Here is a 23,313-nt window from a genome sequence, read left to right on the forward strand (position 1 = left end):
ACATAAATCATCAACACTTAAGTATTTATAATTTCTCAATTCATCTATCAAATCTATACCAACTCAATCCATGAATTCTTACCAATTCAAGGAGCATTACAAACATAATGTCATTTACCACATAAGTATCATACTTACCTGACATTTTCATACTCATTCATTTTCAATCTCACCTCTTGTTCGAATACTTTAACACTTTTCAAGTATCGTCAATGCTTAAAACATTCGCACACTTAGTGCTTAAAGGTTACCAAATGCTAGAACGATTTTCACACACTTAGTGCTATTTCAATTAATCGAAACTGAGTCGATATTGCACACTTAGTGCTATTTCAATGGCACATTTCAAAATCACCATTAAAATCAAAAATTGAAGCATAGGTTCGATAATATACGAAGCAACGATTACAAAAACGTAGAAATTATCAAAAACAGATTAAAAATCATACCTTAATCACCAAAAATAATAGTCGAACCCTAGATTAGTTTTTCCCTTTTTCTTTCCTTGAATTTTCGGTCAAATATGAGCATGAAATGGTTTATTTCATGCCTTTAGTTTAATTATAATTCATTTATAATTAGTTTACCATTTTGCCCTTAGTATAAAACATTAACAAACCACTTTACAAAGGTCATTGGTGCTCATTAACCTTTTAGATGGCATAGTAACCACATAAGGAACTCTCATAAACAAAGCCAAGTCAAATAGGCACTTTTAATATCTAGCACACAGGTTTTACATTTTACGCGATTTGATCCTTTTTGCACACTAAGCACACAAACAGTTAAATGTCCACAGGAGACTTTCACATAAGTCAATTCACTTATAATAGGTTTGAAAAATAAAATTAAAATATTTTTCTAATTCGGATATGTGTTCCCAAAACCACTATTCCGACTAGGGTCAAAACCAGACTGTTACAATACTACCTCTACAACTATTTTCTCCATGTTAGGCTTCGGTTTCGCAATACCCTATACAGTCGCGACATCATGAAGTTGGCCTTAATTTCTTCACTTCAACACCTTTCAAGGTATTATGACTTTAGAGGCACAGTGTTACGAATTTGGCTTGGTGTCGCAACATCCTACCCTCAATATTGTGACTCCCACAACAGTAAGCTCCATGTTGATTTTGCATTGAAGTTTTGCATCCTCAAAGTGAAAAGACTTGGTGTTGCAACTTCGATGACATTAGTGTCTTGAAACCCACTCTATGTAACACCTCTAACCAGTATCCGTCGCTGAAATAAGGTTACGAAGCATTATGGAAATTCACATATCAAATAAAAAAATTTCATAACATTTAACATTCATAATGAATCATATTGTCCTATAAATTAGCCTCGAGGCCTAAAATATGCATTAAAAACAAGTACGAACTAAACCGAGTACTCAGAAAATTTTTCACAATATTTCAAAATTTTATCGAGGTGCAGGGGACACACGCCCGTATGGTTAAACCATGTGGCTCACATGGCCAAGTGATACGCCCATGCCTCAAGTCATGTGGGTATTCGAAATAGGGACACGCGGTCATGTCCCAGCTCGTGCCATACCTGTGTAACTTTCTAACTTGGTCACACTGCTAAGCCACACACTTGTGTGCTAGGCCGTGTGAGCATACTGACTTGCATTAATTAGGTGCTGAGGTTACACGGCCAAGCCACACACCCATGTGCCAGGCCATATGATCAATTCTGAGCATTCTGTTATGAAAGTTTGAAAATGCAGGGGACACACGACCAAGTCACACACCTATGTGCTAGGCCATGTGTGACACACGGCTGAGGCACACGCTTATGCCTCTACCCGTATGGACAAAATCAGGCCATTTCCAAGCCTTATTTATCATCCAATTTGTATTCCACCTACATCAACACTTTAACACTTTCACAAGCCAATATAAAACATTCAAAGCAAGCCAAAACTAAGTCTTATACAATTTCCATCATTTACCCATTTTAAACACACATCAACATATTAAGGTCAGTTTTGACATATCAAAACATGCCAATTACTAGCCATACCAAACACATACATATCATACATGACCACTTTTAGCCTATACATACCATTATAACCAAAAATGTAATTACTATGTATACCGAAATGAGTTGATGGATAGTGTGATGATATCTCCGCCTAGCCTCCAATCTAACGAGCTTCCGAATTACTATAAAATAGAGGAAATAAAATAGAATAAACATTTAATGCTTAGTAAGTTTGTATAAAATGAAATTTAACTTACCATTATTTCACACATAAGGTAAGCATGCAAATATTTATCCAAAGAAATTTTGCAATTTGCCTAAACACTTATAACCTCAAGAAACATGTTATTCATGTATTTCATGTGAATATCAAGAAATAAAGATGAGCTCATCATATAACAATTTTCATATAAATATGTTTTTCACATCATATATTCATATTACATATAAATTTCCATTATAATTCATCTCAAGTTCAGATTATTCCATGTCAAAAATTTGCTTGTTGAATTTATTTGAAATATCAATGGATACATAGGTAGTACACTTGAAATATACAAACTGTAATCCATCAATTCATATTTGGGAATGCTCATACGAGCACATAAACGAGAAGTCCTCTCTTGAGCCATATAACGGGAAGCTCATGTGAGCCATGTACGGGAAGCTTATCCGAGCTGTATAATGGGAAATTCATAAGAGCCATATTCAAGAAGCTCATGCGAGCCAATAATGGGTAGCTTTGTAGGGCTATTAATCAGAAAGCTTCGGATAGCCTCATATCGGGAAGTTGAAGCTAGTCATATCGGGAAGCTCCGGAGAGCCATTAATCAAGAGTCATATAATTGGACGTTGATAAGAGCTGTGGTGTGCCCATAACACATGCGAAATCATAACCAATTGGGATGCTCCAAATACCTATTAACGAGAAGCTCGCAAGAACCTTATAATGAGAAGCTTGAGAAGGCCAAATATCGAGATGCTCACGAGATCTAATAACGGGACACTCTTTTGAGCTATGGTTTGTCTGCAACATAAGCAGGACTACAACCAATTCGGGAACCTTGTATCCATCAAATCTTATTTATCCAGCCGAGACTTATTATTTATCAGGCATTATCAAATATGTGATCAATTGTGTACATATGGAATTTATACAATTCACATATACAACATTCAATTGAAACATATAAATGTATATAATTTAGTTACACGAACTTACCTCAACAAGTGTTCGTGTATCTATTGTATTCTCTACTAATCCGTAGTATCCTTACATAATTATTTCATTCAATTAACGTTTTAGGAAAAATTACTATTTTGCCCCTATACTTTTTATTAATTTTGATTTCGTCCCTAGGCTCCAAAAAGAAATTCATGCAATTTAATCCTTATTCCAAGCCTAGAAGATTTTTACATGTAACATTAGAAGCCCATGTATTTCATAAAATACAAATTTTTTTCACGAATTTTACAACTTTTCAATATAGTCCCTAAATCATGATTTCATCAAAATTTCCTTTACAAAAATTATTTATCTACCAAAACCCTTTCATTTTCTACCATAAAACTTCATAATTCATGCATAATCATCCATGGAAAAACCCTAGTACTTTAATAACTTTACAAATTAATCCTCGAGATAGCTAAATTAAGCTTTTACAACCTCGGAAACATAAAAATCATTAAAAACAGGACTTGAATACTCACCAAATTGAGCCAAAATAACTTGCTTGAACTCAGGTCTCCATAACTAGAGTTTCCATCTTTTTAATTTAGGAAAGATGAGAATATGATGATTTTTTCTTTATTTTATTATTTATCATCTTTTTATCTTTTACTTTCCAATTTAGTCTTTTTCTTTATTTAATTTTCTATGGATGAATTATCATACTTATCTGCTAACTCCCCTTAATGGCCTATTTGTCATATAAGGACCTCAAATTTTGAATTCCATAGCTATTTGATACTTATAGTTACTAGAACTCAACTTTTGCATTTCATACAATTTGATCCTTTTACCAATTAAACATGTAATCGATAATATTTTTCTTAACGAAATTTTTATATGATATTTCTATCATACAGTAGACCATAAGATAATTTTAAAATGATTTTTCTTATGGAATCGGATTTGTGGTCCTCAGACCACTGTTTCGATTTCATTGAAAATGGGTTGTTACACTATGAATGATGTTTTCCTCGAGGTTGGACCATTATCATCTCCCTACACTAACTCAATCATATCGTTTGGTTCCTCATGACACCGTTTGACCAATCAGGGTCTCAAAAGGAGCAAAACTAAGCAAAAACATTTATTAATGATTAAAATTAAAAATCGACAAAAACATATAAAAGATACTTAAATTGCTTGAGAATAAGCTCCTCAAGTGTATTGGATAGCCTAATTTGACGTATCAAATTACAACAAGTCAAAGTGTCAACCTTGTTTTATCTACGATTGAAAGAATTCATTACAAATACAATCTTTATTCATTCTAATATCATAATCAAACATAATAATAAGCTTACAATGCAAGTTTTCACTATGACTACCTAAAGGTTCTATAATCCAAAATTCGCATAACTTTTACCTCACTTAATCATTTTCAATCCTGGTTTCACTAGTATTTTTGTAATGCCTTGAATAATTTAATCTTGTTTCTGTGAATCTTGACATAAATATGTATTTGCTTTAGTGGCTAAGTGTTTTGGGCGTGTGTTTGAGGTCTTGGGTTCAAGTCCCACTTTTGGTGAATTTAGTTATTTTTTATCCAAGCTTTATCCTTATTGGGTTGGGTTGTATTTTCTTGTTAGTAAACTCATATCAAAATGAGCCTGCTAGTTCAGGTGGTAAGGTGTTAGCTTGTTCTGAGGTTTTGTGTTTGATACCCCGTAGGAGCGTAGATGATATTTTTGTTTCAGTTTTCTGATAGAGGTTCGATGGAGTTAGGAGTTTGAGGTAGTTGGAGGTGAGTAGTGTGTCGGATTTGGTGGGATAAGGGTGTTAGTGATTTGTGGTTAGTGAGGATGTTGGGATAGTATTTGATATTATTTTTTTATTTTTACTTTATTTTATTTTTCCTAAAATTTCCCTTTCTGTTTCACATTCTGACGTTACTCTTTATTCTTCTTTTTTCTCTTTTTTCTTTCTATAACCTTTTCTTTTCGTGTTATTCTTTTGTTACTTCACTCAATGAATTGGTCGTTTTAATTGTGGGGGATCGGCGTTCCATCTGTTCTTCGCCCGTCGTGGGTAAGTCTGTGAGTTGTTTTTGGTTGGATTTCTTTGTTAGTCTAGGTGTGGGTGTTCTTATTTGGGGGTTTAATTTTTGTAAAAAGTTGCATTTGAGTAGGTGGTATATCAGTGGATTTTGCTCTAACGACCTGATTCGTGTGTGTGGGCAAGTTTGCTGGCGGTAAGTGTGTGTGCATTTTTCAATTTAGTTTGATGAATTCGTAAATTGGTTGCTAAACTAGTTCTTGGAATGCTGTTTTTAAGTTCTAGTGGGCTCGCGATTGCTTATGCGTCAAAATTGAACTAGGTGTGTACCCTAAACACGAAAAATCGAGGTTCGACGAAAGCCGAAAAATGGGGTTGTCGATGAAACAGTGTGTTCCCGGTCGTGTGGCAGCCCATGTGTGAGACACAGCCATGTGAATGTCGTAGATGTGGTCGTGTGCTAGGCACGGCCATGTTGTAATGACCCAAAATTCATGGGCATTGAAAAAATGCATTATCGGGCCTCCGTTTTATTAAACTGAATTCATAAATAATTAATAGAAATATTTATGAGTCTAGTAGTGTGTTTAATAAGGCTTTAATTAGGTGAATTTAACTTAATTAGGAGAAATTAGGAAAAAGAATTAAATTGAATAAAGGGTAAAAGATTAATTATAGATTAAAGAAAAACTTAAAAGGGCTAAATCTTGAGATTTTGTTATCAATTTATTATTATAATTATTATTATGGTTTTTTATTTAAATATTATTAATATTATTATATTATGAAATAAAATAAATTAAGACAAGTGTATGGTGATAAGATGATACAAGTGTAATAATGTATATATATACACTTGTATTATAATTAATTATTTACTTAAAATTTAAGTTAAAAGATATTTATTAATTAAATAATTATATTATAAGATTTTTGTATGATAAATAAATAAAAGAAAGACAAATGGAGGGTCATGATAATATACAAATGTAAAAATATTTATATGTACAATTGTGATATATGTATTTGTTATTAAATAGATATTTATTATAACTATTATTATAGTTTTATATTAAATTATTAAATTATGATTATTATTATTATTATTATTATTATTATTAAAATAAAGTAAAATGAAGACAATTGTATCATGATTAATGGTACGTGTGTAAAATATATATAAATACATTTTTAATAAAATAAAATACTTTCTTATAATTTTAGTAAAAGATATTTATGAATTAAATTTTATTATATTATATTATTACTATAATGTATTATTATTATTAATATTATTAACTAACACATATATATATTAAAGAAAGTAAAATAAAAAAAAAGGAAACAAAAAGGAGAAAAGAAACAGAAGCTTTCAAAATAGGGAGAAAGGAAAGAAGAAAAGAAAAGAAAAAAAAGGGAGAAATAGGGATTTTAAAGCTTGGAACTTAAATAGGTAACAATTAAGTCATTTTCTTTTAATTTTGATGTCTTAGAAGCTTTAGAACAAAGTTTTGTTGAAATTAAGTTGAAGTTTTGGAAGTTCTTAGGTTTTTAAACATAATTCATGTTGAACAAAATGATGAATTAGGTGTTTAATTGATAGAATTTTTAGTTAGAATTGATTAAAGAATTAAATTGTAAAAGAACTATTAGTTTTACATAGTAAGGACTAAATTGCAAGAATTTTAAAATTAGGGTTTTATGATGAAATTAGATAGTTATGTTTAAGTTTGGTTGAAAATTGAGTAGAAATAAAGTATGAGTTGAGATAGAAAAGTAAGTGAATTTAGTTAAGACTAAATTGAAATTAAAGTAGAAAATTAAATAGAAATTCAATTTATTAGATAAAAATTAATATTGTATTAATGATTATGAAATTTATCTTAATTTTTCATAGCCAATATTGCACCTAAGGCATTCGTGAAGAAAGGAAGAGAAAAAAATAGACAAGGAGTAAAAACGAGAAATCACGGTTTGTATTACTATAATTTAAATCTATTATTATTAATTGTTATATTTTAATTAAAATGCATGGTAAGTAAAATTAGGTAAGCAATTGAGATGATAATATTGATTTGAATGAAATTGATTCAAAAATGTTTATGGCTACTGAAATTGAATATGAACAAATTGGAAATTAAAAGTGATTTGAATTAAGTAATTGAATTGTGAATTATGTGAATATTTGAAAGTATATTGATTGGAAACTAAGAGTGATTTGAATTGAATCAAATTGAATTGAATGAAGAAAATATGTGAGTATTTGAAATGTATATTGATTGAAAAGTAATTAGTGATTTGAATTTGATTGGAAAATGAATTAAGAATATGAATTAAATAAAAATGAATTAGTTTATGAATATGTGTGAATATGTGAATTGTGTATTGATTGAAAAGTGGTTTGAATTGAATCGAAATATGATTATATGTGATTATATGAAATATGTATTAGTATTGAATTGTTTATTGATTAGAAAGTGGAAAAGTGAATTTGAATTGAATGAGAATTGAATTGAATTGTGAATTTGAATTGAAAGTGAAATTGACATTGAAAGTGATTTGAAATGTGAATTTGGAGACCTTATTAACTAGTCGGGCTGAGTCGGATATAGTTGGCATGCCATAGGATTGGAAAAGTTTAGGGATACTTCGACCTCGAGTCAATGAGACACTAGGTGTCACTATTTTACTTCGGATAGATTCGATGTGGTACTGGGTATCACTTTGCTTCGGCTCTGTTGATAAGACACTGGGTGTCAACTTTGCTTCGAACCTTTCGATGAGGCACTGGGTGCCAATCTGGTGTGTTTGGTTGGATCAGCGTATCCGTCAAAGTCTGAGTCTGTTAATAGGGGTAATTAAATGGAAAGTTAAATCAACTGAATTGAATCAATTGAGCCATTGGAAAGAAATGAGAAAGTAGATTATAAATTGAAAATGTGACTTGATTTTGTGAATAGAATTAAGATGTGAGATTTGAAGCAAGAACTTAAGGTTTATGAATATGCTAAAATATCGAATTATTGATATTGAAATCAGTTGAATAAATGAAATAAGAAAATCAAATGAATTAATCGATTGAACTATTGAAAGTATAAGAAAGTGAAATTATGAATTGAAATTGAGATATCGAAATAAAAAATGAAAATAGAATGATTTGGAAATAATGAAATAGTGTATGAGTTAGTTGAATATAATCTTATGAATTAGTTATAATTATTTTTATTTAAAAATGTTGGTTTAAATAATTATTGAAAGACTAATGTTGTAAGGTTTTAGATATGGAATAGAATAAGTTATTGAATTAGGATATAGAAATGAAATAATTATGAAATGGTTATTGATGAAATGCATGAAAATGGATATTGATATAATAAGAAGATATATGTAACACCTCTTACCCGAGTCCAAGGTCGGGACTAGGCACGAGGCATTACCATACTTAACCATATGCATACAATCGTTTCTGAGTCACCAAGACTTGATCAAATCTAAAACTCTTTCGAACTCTGTTTAAACTCCATAAAGTGGGCCTACGAGGCCTCAAACTTTCTTTGGAAACCATTTGGAACAAACTCGGGTCCTTAAACCGACTAAATAAAAATGATTCTTGGAACAGGGCACACGTCCATGTGGAAGGGCAACACGCCCGTGTGGTTGTTATAACATGGCCGTGCTAATGGCTCGTGTGACACATACGACCTAAGCATCAAGGCACACGCCCGTGTCCCATACCCGTGTAAATTAAATTCTAAATTCGAACCTACAGGGGTTTTCACAAAGCCTGACACATGCCTGTGCTTATGGCCTGTGTCTCTCACACGGGCTACACGGCCATGACACACCGGTGTCCTAGCCCATGTCTAAAAATCTTGACATTCTATTTCTAACGTCAGCAATCCTTAAGGATCACACAGCCAAGGCATATGCTCATTTGCTAGGTCGTGTCCTTCACAAGGCTGAGACACACGGTTGTGTCTCTACCCATGTGTTTACTACTATGCAGACTGACTTGAAATTTACACGAGCAGGGGACACACGGCTGGACAACACGCCCATGGGGCTGGCCGTGTTTCGCACACGGCCTAGACACACGCCCGTGTGGACAACATAGAGCTATTTACCAAGCCTTTGCCACCTTGAAACAGAATCTAACATCAACTAACACATCAAATATTTACTTAAAATGATTTCTCAACCAAACAACCATAGTTAAGACCCATATACTTTACATATAATCAACCATGCCAACAATTTCACATTCATGAAAGGCTAGCTTGCATTCACATAGTAACTTTCAATATTAGCCATTTTCCATGGCCTTATACAAAAGAAATCAAATGCTAAAGTAAATCAACATATTTGGCCAATTAACATTGACACCAAACTCAAAAGTCAAGGTCCTATACATGCCATAATCAAAATAAAAGATCTAATTATACCAAGTGCTTCAGATGATAGTGTGACTGGCTTCTCCAACGTGAGCGATGATCCTCGAGCTACTTTGACGGTACTAAAAGAAAATGGAAAGGAAATAGGGTAAGCATAAAGCTTAGTAAGTTGCATGAAAATAAACATCAACTAATCATTATAAAACAATATGCTCATAACCTTTCATAGCTTATTCATGAATACCATAAACAGAGGAAGGTACAACTTACTCATCGTGATCCATTACATTTCATATTTCATATATTTAGCCCACATCTCATACATTTCAAATAGGTACCTGTACCACTCATCACATAACAATAACTTTCTCATCTCGATATAAATCATAAATATTTCGTTGAACCATTTGGAATTCTACCAGATACTCAATAGCCCTAACATGGGTTAAGATGCCGACGCCATGTCCCAGACATGGTATTACACTGGCTTCCATATAGTGTGGTCGATGCCATGTCCCAGGCAAGTCTTACACTAGCTCTCATCTATCGGTGTCGATGTCATGTCCCAGACAGGTCTTACACTGACACACAACAAGGTGAAGCCATATCCCAGACAGATCTTACACTAGCTTGTATATCGAAAGGCCGATGCATGTACCAAACATGTCTTACACTAGCTCTCGTCTCAATGCCGATGCATGTGCTAGACATGTCTTACACTAGCTTAAATATCTCGAGGCTGATGCATGTCCCCGACATGTCTTACACTGGCTCTCATACTGTGGCTGATGCATGTCCCAGACATGTCTTACACTAGCACACATATCACCCATTATCACGATACAAATATCTAAGTCTATTCCAAATGTTCAACGAAAGTCTTTACTACGTAAATTTCTTGGCATGTATTCTTATATTCAAAATCAAGAAAATTTATGCCATATCAACTCAAATACACATTATAAAGATATAGTTGCATTATTAACATACAACTTACCTCGGATTACAAAATGTAGGTGGTTAGACGATTACTCAACTTGTTTGGCTTTCCCCCGGTCCAAGTCCAGTTTTCGTGTTTCTTGATCTAAAATAATAATAATTCACTCATTTAACCTCTAAATAAATTTAAGCAATCATAAGTTCACATTTTTGGCAAAATGACCATTTTGCCCTTAGACTTTCACAAAATGACTATTTTACCCCTAGGCTCGAAAATTAATGTTTATCGAATTTCCTAATTAGTCAAGCCTAACCGACCCTTTATCTCTCTTATGACAACCCCAAATACCAAAGATTTCACAATATTACTATCTATTTCACAAACTTTACAAAATGGTCTTTTTAGGTGTTTTCTATGAAAATCATTTTACAAAAGTTGTTTATTTCACAATTATAACTTATATTCTTCCATAAAATTTTAGGTAACATCACATATGCTTTCATGGCAAAACCCTAGACTCTTAACCATTTTGCAAAAAAGTCCCCTCCAAAACTAAATTAAGCTTTAGGGGTTCCAAAAACACAAAAATCACCAAAAATAACCATCTAAATCACTTACTTGAGAGAGGAATAAGTGGCTGAAAGTTTCAAGCTCCCATGGCCATTTCTTCGAGGAAAAATTGGTGGAAGAAGAAAGAGTAGGAAAAAGATGACAACATTTTCTCTTTATTTTATTTATTAGTCAAATACACCACCTAATGCCAACAACCTTTGATTTTTTTGAGTTTCTTTGTCTCAATGGATGGATATACCTAAAAAAATTGGCCTATTTTCACATCAAATACTCCTACTTTATAATTTATGGACATTTAACACTATTTGCTAGCAAATCACAATTTTTCCCCTTTATGCGATTTAGTCATTTTTTACAATTAAGCCCACAAACGCTAAAATTACTTCACCAAATTTTTCATGCACTAATATAAACATGCTATAACTCTAAAATAATAATAAAATACTTTCTTCGACTTTAGATTGGTGGTCTCAAAACTACTGTTCCGACAAAGTCCAAAATCAAGCTGTTACAATATATAAATTAAAATAAAGAAAAATTATTTAAGATATATATATTATTAGAAAAAATTTAAAAGTTTAAATGCATAAATGATTTTTTGAAGGTAAAATAGTGGTAAGATTTAATATGTATATATATTGTTTTTACCTTAAGTATTTGAATTATAGTAATACCACTGGGTGTATACTCAGCGTACGGTTTATTTGTGCGCAGATTAGGTACAGAAATTTTGAAAAGTTGAGATTACGAATCTTCATCTCATCATATCTTCAAACAACAAAAGGGTACGTTTTAAAATTTTGAATAGAATGGCATGTACTTAGAAAAATTAAGTATGTCCCAAGTGGTAGTAATGGATTTAAATATAAATTATTTAAATTTATTATTTGTCCATTTTTATGTTCAAATATAATAGTAATTAGCCAAGAATTACTTTGGCACCAAATGTAATATTCTTATATCAAGTTCCTTGAGTCGAACATGGTATAGGGGTGTTACACGTGTGATAGCATTAGTATGGCCGTGTGGGCCACACGAGCTAGGCCAAATTTGGCATGTGGGCCCAAAATTTTGAATATTTCCCTAGGTTCGCACGAGTCGTTCCGATTAGCTGTGGACCTATTGTAGGGTTAGTAATGGCTAACCAAACCCTATTTCATGCGATCTGATACTCTGATAGTCTGATTTGAGTAGGAAACTGATGTTTATGTCTGATTGTACTGTTACATATGTATTTATCTATTTACGAGCATCTTAAGCATGTTTATTCTATTATTTTTGCATCTGTATTCTGTATCTATGTTTGGGTTGAGATTTGTATATGTGGAGGAAATGATCTGTACGATGACCTTTCGCCTATATTCTGGCAGCTTGATTGCATATTATCTATTATTTTTCGTATCGACACTATATGGTGTGTAGGGATGGGTAGGTGTTTTTAACCCCACATAGTGTGATGGGATGGACGGAGATGGTGTGTAAAGGATGTGGGTAGGATTCTATACGCCTGATCTGTTTTTTGATTCTGATATCTGTTTCTGTTATGGACTTAGGTCTGAATCTGTATCTGACTGTATATGAAATTTTGTGTATGTTGCATGACTATCTCTATTGGGTTACACATTGAGTTTATGAAAACTCACATCGGTTTGTCTGTTCTGTTTAGGTAATCCAAAGACATAGGCGGGTCAATCCGACGGAGGCGTAGCGGTGACCACTTGACAAAAATTATTTTCATTATTATTATTTAATGGTTTTACTGAAATTTTTTATTTCCGTAAGAGTTTTGTAATTTTTGGACTCTTCGGACTTTTTGGACTGTTTGGTTTGAATTTTTGGGTTTGAGAGCGTTATGATTTCTAAACTATGATGATTCGACAAAATACCGATTTTATGCGAACAAATGTTATTTTTGAAAACACGAGCGTATTTTTTTTAAACGACTTCCAAACTTCTGCTGCAAAATAATTGATTAACTTTAAATAACAACATGTAACGGTTTCATTAATATAGATAAATGAATATGTTTTATAAAACTTCGACGTTTTATCAAATAACTAAACATTGATTTATCGAAGTATCATCGGTTTTAAAACCCTTCTTCGTAACACTCCCAGATTCAGCCATAATGTCTAGGTCAGTTTTGGGGTGTTGCAATTTTCACTGCTTCTCAAGCTATCATTTAACACCAAATTAAAGCAAAATCATCAACATTTTCTAATTCCCTTCACCAAGGTCAAATATGACAATGTGGTTTTCCATCTATTTATTTCATTTTCTCACTTCTAACAACTAAATAATCATCTCCTAACCATTTTTCATCCAAAAACTAACTTATTTATCTAAGTTTTCTTAAGCTTCCATCAAAGAGGATTTTAACCATACATGATCATTTCAAAAACTAATAGTAGATGTAAGTAAAACAGGCTTCAAAGATTCAAAATCTATGAAAAAGATGAACAAAAACCATACCTTATGCTTGAGAATTGAAGAAAAATGATAAAAGAGTATTTTTTTTTTCTTCTTCCTTAGCTAGGTTTGAACATAAAAAAGGAAAGATGAAGAAAATGTCATCTTTTCTTTACATATAATATTTTATTACTTTAATAAAATAATATTATTTTAAATAAAATATTAAAAAATTATTAATTAATAAAAATATCGTTTAAAATTTATCATAAAACTATTTATTTTTTAAGTAATGATAAAATTACCTCAAGTCTTTTCCATAAAAATGAGTAATTTCTATTTAATCCTTATATTTTTTACCTTATTCAATTTAATCCCTAAAATTTTTCCAAGTTTCTAGTCTAATCCAAATATCTCAACTAATAATTCTCTACAACTTTGTGTTTGTCAATTTCTCTAAAAATGATCTTGATTTCTTGTACAACCAGTTATTTATAAATCACTTATTCAATGACTCCTACCATAGATATACATTTGATAATACTACTTATAATATGATATTTGTAACGACCCAAAATTTACGAGCATCGGAAAAGTGAGTTGTCACATCTTCATTTTAGAAAAACAGATTCGTAAATATTTATTAAAAATATTTACGAAGCTAGTTGCGTGTTTAATTAGGTTTTGGTTAGGTAAATTAACTTAAAATAAGAGTAACTAGGAAAAGGACTAAATTGCTGGGGGAAATTAGAGTTCCAAGCTAATTTGGTAAGTCAATTTAATTCCTTGTGATTTTTGAGTTTTTATGATCCTAGAACAAAATAAAATTAGGTATATGTTGAAATTTTAAAAGTTAGTAGATTTTTGGATATAGTTTATATTGAATTAATTAATGAATTTAGGGATTGAATTTATAGAAATTTCAAATTAGAATTGGGAAAAGGATTAAATTGTGGAATAAGTTTTGTGTAATAGGGACTAAATTGTAAGAAATTTGAATTTAGGGTTTTGTGATGAAAATTTGAGGGTTAAGTTATAAGTAGAAATTAAGTGAAAATAAGGAATAGATTGTGATAGAAATGAAAATAATTTTGGTTAGGGATTAAATTGAAATTAAGGTAAAAATTGAATAGAAAATTTAAATATTTGATGTGAATTGATGTTGTATTGATAATTTTAACTTATTCAATATTCGTAGCTAACATCGTACCGGAGATATCGACCAAGAAAGGAAAGGAAAAAGTCGACGATAAGTGATTCAAAATTATGGTTTGTATTACTATAATTCGAATTTAGTTATTATTTATTTTTGAACTTTAATTAATGTGTATGGTAAGTGGAATTGAGGTAAGAAATGATATTGAATTGTGAATTATGTGGATATTTGACTGTATATTGGTTGGAAATTGAAAGTGATTTGAATTGAATTAAATAAGTTATTGTGATATTGAATTGAAAATATGAGAATTTGTGATTGGTGTGAATTTGATTGAAATTGAATTGAGAAAGTGAACTGAAAACCCTATTAACTAGTTGGGCTAAATCGGATATAGTTCGCATGCCATAGGATTGGAAGTGTTCAGGGATACTTCGACCTCAAGTCGATGAGGCACTATATGTGTCGTAATATTGCTTCGGGTAATTCTGATGAGGCGCTATGTGTTGTATTATTGCTTCGGATTAAATCCGATGAGGTACTAAGTACGGATTCACTTCGGCAAGGCCGACGAGGCACAAGGTGCAGTACTGGTGTGCTTGGTTGGATCTGTTTATTCGTGAAAGTCCGAGTCAATTTAATAGGGGTAAATGAACGAATTGGAAATTAGAATTGGTATTAAATGAATTGATAAACCGTATGATTTTGTATATGAATTGGAATGAGATATTGAATTGAGATTGAAAACGAAATGTTTGAACCATGGGTTCATGGAATGGATTTTTGATATAATGAAATAATGTGTGAATCAAAATGGAGAAAAGTTATTTGAAATAGCTATTGTTAAGAATTGAAAGTTTAGTGCATATTTATTTTATTTTATTTGCTTTAAAATTTTGAATTATAGTAATACCACTGAGTGTATATACTCAGCGTACGATTGTCTCTGTGTGCAGGTTAGTTGAAGTCAAAAGTTTCGGATCAGCATCCAAACCAATCCCAAACTCAGTAAAGTGGTTATGTATATTCTCTTTTGTAAAATGGCATGTGCCTAGGTTGATTGTATAGGTCATTTTGAAATATGTTTGTGAATGGTATTATAAATTAACCTTGGATGGTTATATACAATATAAATGAAATGTTAAGATTATGAAATGGCATGTTTAGGTTATTTTGGAATGGTATTTGAATTGGATTGAATGAAATCAATTGAATTGATTTGGATAGTACATATGATATATTTATGAGATGTATGTAAATTATCTGTTTAAATTTCGTATTTGATTTGATATGTCAGGTAATACCTCATAACCCTGTTCTGACGATGGTTTAGGGTTAGGATATGTTACAATATTGACGTGAGGATGTTTCATATCAACTTTCATTTGAAATCACATAGATATGGCCAATATGCATAAAACAGATGCAACACCATTATAGTAGTAAGAACAACAATAGATGCTAGAGCTTGAAATGATATTTGAAAAAGCAATTTAGTTTGCCTTTATTCAAGTTGTTGTCAAAACAGATGTTGTAACAAGTTTTTTCAACATAGTTGTTTAACAAGTTAAATAAGGGAGTAAAAGAATAACGAGAGACTAGAATTCTTAATGCAATTCAGATTAAACAATCGTATCTCTACAGAGCCTTGCTTAGAGAATGAATCCACTAAATAATTTTCTTGGTACAACAGTTAATTTAAGCCCAACCTACCCAAAACTCAAACATATAATTGCAGCATCAATGTTGCTCAATTGTTTGCACTCGCTCTCCCCAAATAACCTCAATTACAAGTATAACCTCTCCAACAAAAAAAAACTACAAAATATTCCCAAGAACAAATAAACACTCCCCAATAAACCACAACCAAACTGTGATTTTCGGCTACCTTATTCTGCACATTTTATCTTATGAAGGTAAGCCTTTAATCACTTGATTTTTGAATTTAAAAGATGCTAGATATATGCTAAGTTTTGAAACTATCAACATCTTCAAAAGCTTATCAGATTTGGCCATTAAACTCAACTAGATAAAGCCATAACATTTTAACTCTTCTTTGTTCTCCAAAGGTTTCTCTTAGAAAATGGACTCTATCAATATATAATCTAGTTCCCTTTTAACAACAAAAATTTGCATTTGTTGCCTATCTCGACATTTAAACACGTCATTTAAAATATTATAAATCAAAATTGTCAATTCAATAAAATACTTTGATTATTAAAAAAGGTTGTTAAAACTCATGTTGTAACAAAAAGTTCGACTGCTAAAGTTTCTAACAATCTCCCCCCTTTGGCATTTTAATATAACTTTGCAGCAAATGAAGCACACAAAATCCTATAGATGATACAAAGTTAAAAACTAAACAAAAAGAACTAGATTCATCATCAACATACTCAAAATGATAGTTTGAACTTTTCATCAGCAACAATTATGCATAAGCAGAGAGTATGAAGCAATCATCACATCTCCAAGATAATAATCTTGAAATAACTAATAGAACAATCATCTAGTAGTCAATAGAGTTATAACATAATAGCAACAAAAGTCAACTTCAAAATATTAACATAAAAAACTAAAGAAGCATAACCACAACACCAAGTTCAAAATATTATCATTTGTTGTCCATAACTTTTACTCTTCCTCCTTTTTGGCAAAAATGCTAAAGAAAATTTCTCTACCGTGTCATTTTCTCTAAGTCATAAATAAATTTAACAAATATGACCTTCTTGACATTGTGTTGCACTTTTAATAGTTGAGCAAAGGCTTTTTCCGTTTCATCGTTATAAATAAAGGTTAAATATAAAATTAATTCCTGAATTTGTCCACTTCTCCCAAATTGGTTCTTATGGTTTTTTTGTCCCAGATTGATACTCGAACTTTTTTTTTTCTATCAACTAAACCGATACCTAAGTCTAACGATGTTAAGTTTAAAACACGTGGCAAAATAAGATTGTGACACGTGGCATAAATGACATCATAGTGATGTCATAATTAAAAATTTTCCTTTTGATTTTTCTCCCCTCCCTCCAATTTTTTTGAGTTCCTTTTTTTTTCTTCCTTTTTTATTATTTTTCTTCTTTTTCCTTCAACCCAAGTTTCTTCTTCTTGTTTGGTAGTAACAGTCAACAATTTTTTTTCACTAGTCTTTTCCTTCTTCAACCTTAAGACCGTTCCCTTCCATTTATTTATTTTTTGTTTGTTTCTCTAGAAAAAAAAGCTAGATTTTCAATTTTTCTTTTTTGCAGATACACTTGAGAGATTGGAAGAATGTTTTTTTGCTACTTTTGGTAACTAATCGTGAATATTCCTTTTTATTTTCTTGAAGTTTTTAAGAATCTGTAGGAAAAACGATGAACAAAGTTCAAGAGATTTGAAACTACTGTTATGTTTCGATTCAATTTTTCATGTTTGATAGATACATTTGGAAGACAGAAGAGCTATTTTGGGGAGAAATTTCAACTGGTCAACTTTTTCCTCCTCCTCTTTCATTTTCTTTGATTTGTTTTCACAAACATTAATGCCCAATCTTCACCTCCCTTAAAAGAAACATGAAAGAGAAACAGATAAGCTTTTGATTAAAAAACTTAAAAGTTTTTTTGATTTGAAAAGTCTGGAAGGAGATGAAGTTGGAAAAGATAAAAAAACTGTTGACTGACACTCCGGTGCTATTTTTAGGCTGAAAAGGAGGCCAACCATCAGCAACGACGAAGGCAGCAACTTGGGTTGAAGGAGAAAGAAGAATCCATTTTTTTTTATTTATTTCATCTATTCCATGACCAGAACAGGAGCGGATACACGTTACACCACGATTTTGAATCAGAAGAGAGATTTCAAGAATGGCAAATCTATTCACTCTATCAATAACCGAGCCAGATCTAGTGTATTATAAGGGATTTACCTTTTCTATTGATTCCTACGATTGGATCAAAAACAATTCTTGAATGAGGTATTCAACTCCAGGGATGAATCGAAATAAAGAAAGAAAAGGAACCTTAAAAAAATTTGGGGGGAAAGAAAAGTCAAAAGAAAAAAGAAGTTTTTTCTTTTAAATTTTTTTAGATCACCATGACATCATTTATGCCACGTGTCACAATCTTATTATGTCACGTCTCCTAAGCTTAACAGCGTTAGACTTAGTACTGATTTAGTAGATGGAAATAAGTTCGGGTACCAATCTGGGACAAAAAAATCGTAAATACTAATTTAGGAGAAGTGGACAAATTCAAGTACTAATTTTATATTTAACACTTATAAATTTGAGCTTAATCAGTCTAAAAGTCTATTGAAGGATAAACATACCTTCACTTGTATTTTCTGTTGCAACATAATTTTCAACAAAAATCGGATCGACATCAGCTTGAGTGTTCTACTTTGTTTGATTTACTATTTCAACATATTCGTTATGTTAAATAATGTGCTTTTCTAGTGTCATGATCAGATTTGACCATATATTTAATAAGCTAGTTAATAATCTCCAAATACTAACATTGATAAAATTCAAATCAACATTCAAATGAAAATACAAACATTGGCCTTTTAAGATGTTTTCGACTCTTGTTGGAAAAAGTTGTTGAATCAAATGTTAGTAACTAGTTTTTTAATAGACTTGTTTTGCAAGTTAAATAAGGGAGCAAAAAAATTTGAGAGACGAAAATTCTTGGGGCTGTGTGGATTAAACAATCTTACCTCTGCAGAGTCTTACTAAAAGAATGAATCCTCTAAATATTTTTTTTCAATACAACACTTGATTTAATCCCAATTTATCCAATACTGACTGGATAATCGTAATCTTAATATCACCCAATGATGTACACTCACTATCTCTTAAATAGCCTCACTTGTAAGTATAACGTCTCCAAAAATACTTGAAGTAACAAAGTATAATAAACTCAACAATGTATTCCCTAGAAATACAAAAAATTAGTCGCTAAAAAACCACACACAAACAATTATTTTCAGATGTCTTATATAAGGTTCCTACTCATAAATAAACTCTACCAATATATCATTTAGTTAGTCGTCTTACAACCGAAGTGATAATACCACGTTTCTCCTTCATTTCTCTCATCTTTACTCTTAACCTTCTTAATCATGCAACTTCTTAAAATGCATGACAAAGGAAGATGAAGGTTTGAAATAAGCTATTTTGAGCATTCCATATCACTTGGATAATCATGTTTTATTTTTATAATAATTTATAAAAATAAATACAACAAATCCCCCGTGACCAAATGAAATAGTAAAGATGATAAAGATTGAAGTCTACAACCCCATATATTCCATGGTATCCAACCCACATGCAGAGCAATTTATAGTTTCTATATTTTGAGAAGGCAACAAAAACAGACAAATAAATAAAAAAGAAAGGGAAATCTAACAAATATCGGCATCATCCACCAACAGTAGCTTTATTACGCCTAGATATTCCCCAACTTTTCACACTGACATAAAGCAAAAAAATATTTATCATTAAATAAAAATTTCATTGATAATCCCAACGAAAATGATTTCATCCCAATCCCAACCCTAATTGAGAACCTTATCATTTATTATCATTGTTCTAGTAGTAATGATTTTGTTTATTTGATTCAATTTTACTAAATTAGAAAAATCTTTATTGTTCAGAATCCAACTCGGCATTATTAAAAAATAATGTGCGTTGTTCATTGAAATTCATACATAAATATTTTTGTCTAATTTAATAACTGAAAATTTTATAAAAAGTATTTTTCGATATTAAGGGTCCGTTTGATTGCCAGTAAAATATTTTCCGTAAAATGATTTCTGGAAAATGTTTTACTTTTCTGTAAAATGATTTACTGGAAAATATTTTCTAGTGTTTGATTGAATCTGTGTAAAATATTTTCTGCTGTTTGACAGATTTCCTGAAAATATTTTCCGGAAAAGTTATTTTTACATATATTAATATTTTTTTATATTTTAAATTGCTTTTACATATATTACAATGATTTATTTATAATAATACTCAATTATTAAGCTACAATATTGATTGTTAAAAATTGAAAAAATATTATCCACAATGAGTACTAGTAATAATATTGAATAATTATAAATTGCTTCGAAACCACAATGAGTACTAGAAATAATTTATCCAAATACATACTTAGTAGTACACCACATAGTAACAGCATTGTCCAAGTGTATAATATTACACCACATAAATGTATCAATATCTTCAACCCTGAGAAAATTTTTGAAGCCAAATTTTTCTATGCTTCTTACTTTTAACTAAAAAAACTTTGGTTGTATCTTTAATTAAATTATAGAGACCAATTTGATATAGATTCTAGTTTGAGAATATACTAATCAGATTTTTCGTAAAAGATTTTGATATCGATTACTTGTAAATAAAGAAAAACGAATAAATTCACAAAAAAAAGATAAAGAAAAACGAATAATCCATATTTCATTATGTTGTATCTTTAATTAAATTATTATCCATAATTAAATTATTATCCATAAAGTTGGTAAAAAATAATTTTTTAGTATTGTTCGTGCATTAGTCGGTGTGAAATTTTTTAGTCAGTGTATACTATACGAATCAAAATTAAAATCGGTGTAAGAAAAAATTTAGTTATTCTAATTTATTATTCAAACGGCATCCACCAAGAAATGCAACCAAAACCAATGTACAACCTACTACATTAAAACAAAAACTGTGCCATTTGCTTAACCCACAATCTTTCCACAACCATATCATGAAGCAGTTTTACACTCAAAACGTTTGCACAACTATTTAAAACCATCCACATGCTATGAATTTGTTCTTGTTAGCTCTACCCCATTCTCTTTTAGCATCATTGGAATAATATCTCTTAATTGGGATAATATCAACAATGCAGCACCGCCATATACGAAACTAAAACCTTGATAAATGAAATGAAATATTGAACTGAAATTGCATTATGCTCAATTATGACTATTTTCTATATAAGAGCGTGTTAAAAGCTATGCCTCCAAATGAGGCTCTACGGCACAAATGCAAGTTTCATTTACCAGCTTTTCTTTCACTTCTCACAACCAGTCAAAGATCCTCACCTTGGCCTGCTTTGGGAGGGAAGGCTTGAAAGATATGAAATGGCAGCAGAAGGTAAGACAGATACTTAAAAACATGAACCACAAATTCCTATATATGTAGCTGTGAAACAAATATTCAACTACTCTGGAGAACAAAGGTAAAGCAGATACTTAAAAACATGAACCACAAACCCTGCTTACGTAATGCTAGACTTAAAGCATAACAAGAATCATTTACCAGCTTTTCTTTCACTTTTCACAACCAGTCAAAGACTTGGCCTGCTTTGGGAAGGAAGGCTTGAAAGATATGAAATGGCTGCAGAAGGTAAAACATATACTTAAAACAGAATCACTTAAACCAAAAAAAAAAAAGAAAATGAAGAAGCTAATTCCTTGTTCTTCAACATCAAATGTTGTAATTCTTTGAACATATTATTATTAGATGCATATACATATATACAAATCTGAGTACGAGTAACATAATATGGATACGATGAAGCATTGCACGAAATAGAACGTGCAAAACAGAATAATAAAACAAAATCGAAGTAGAAATCATTTTCTGAACGAAACTTAAATTTGCATTTCTTTTTTCATATAATTCTAGAATTTTCCTATCAACCAAACAGAGACTTAAAAAGAATCCATTATGATATAATACTCTTTAAGAATTGCATGAACAGTTAGTAAACGAGATAGTGACAAACAAACAGAAAAACACAGAATTTCGATCAAAAACCGAAAATTAAAAGAAAAAAAACACTTTGATAAAAAACAGCGAAACAAGCTTCGATCTGCTAAAAATACACTTAAAATCAAACAAAAAGCACGCACAGATCAGTGAGAGCAGAGGTGACATTTAACATAAACAGGGGCCAAAATCTTTCTAACTATGGACAAGAAACCGATTCACAAAACTATGGAGAAGAAAATATACCTTTCTAAAGCAAGTCTGTGAAGAAAGTCTGCCCAAGACAAGCCAAACAGTACAACCAAACTAGCAGAAAACCCAAGCAAGATCTCAGACAAAAACAAGCAGAAAATCCCCAAATCAATTTATAAAAAGAAGAAGAAATCAAGGGGGAAAAGGAGCCCGAAACCAAATCAAGGGAGAACGAAAGGGAGAAGGGAGAACGAACGGGAGAACGAAACCAGATCGGTGTAGAGAGGAGAAGGGAGAACAAGAGTGTAGAGAAGGGAGAACGCTGGAAAAATCGGAAAATGTCTTACTAATTCCAAATCGGTAAGACATTTTCCAAAATTAAAAGCTTCTTTTTCCCGTGTTTGTAATTGATTTTACGTGAGGAAAATATTTTCCTCCAATCAAACACTGAAAAATGGGGAAAATTAATTCCGAAAAATATTTTCCCCCTATCAAACCGACCCTAATTATTAATTAAGTAAAAAGGAGGAAGAAAATCACAACTTCACAAGTCACAATCTCAGTCCACACACAAAAGACGCGTCGTTTGCAAGCAGATTCTTCGTAATCCATATATGACGATATAAATTGAAATTTTGATTTTTCTTCCTCAAATATTCTTTTTTTTTCTGCTTTTTAATTTATATTATACTAATATATTATTTGG

General features: G+C 31.2%; 1 long non-coding RNA gene across 1 annotated transcript; it reads right to left on the minus strand.

Moving 5' to 3' along the window:
- Positions 1–21,327: 21,327 nt before the first annotated feature.
- LOC107886615 (uncharacterized) lies at positions 21,328–23,312 on the minus strand. Its single transcript, XR_001680806.2, has 2 exons — positions 22,662–23,312; positions 21,328–22,040 (listed from the first exon to the last, which is right to left on the minus strand). It is a non-coding gene; the product is annotated as an uncharacterized lncRNA (long non-coding RNA).
- Position 23,313: the final 1 nt, after the last annotated feature.

This window comes from Gossypium hirsutum, chromosome A03 (genome assembly GCF_007990345.1).
Source record: "Gossypium hirsutum isolate 1008001.06 chromosome A03, Gossypium_hirsutum_v2.1, whole genome shotgun sequence".
NCBI classification, from domain to species: domain Eukaryota; kingdom Viridiplantae; phylum Streptophyta; class Magnoliopsida; order Malvales; family Malvaceae; genus Gossypium; species Gossypium hirsutum.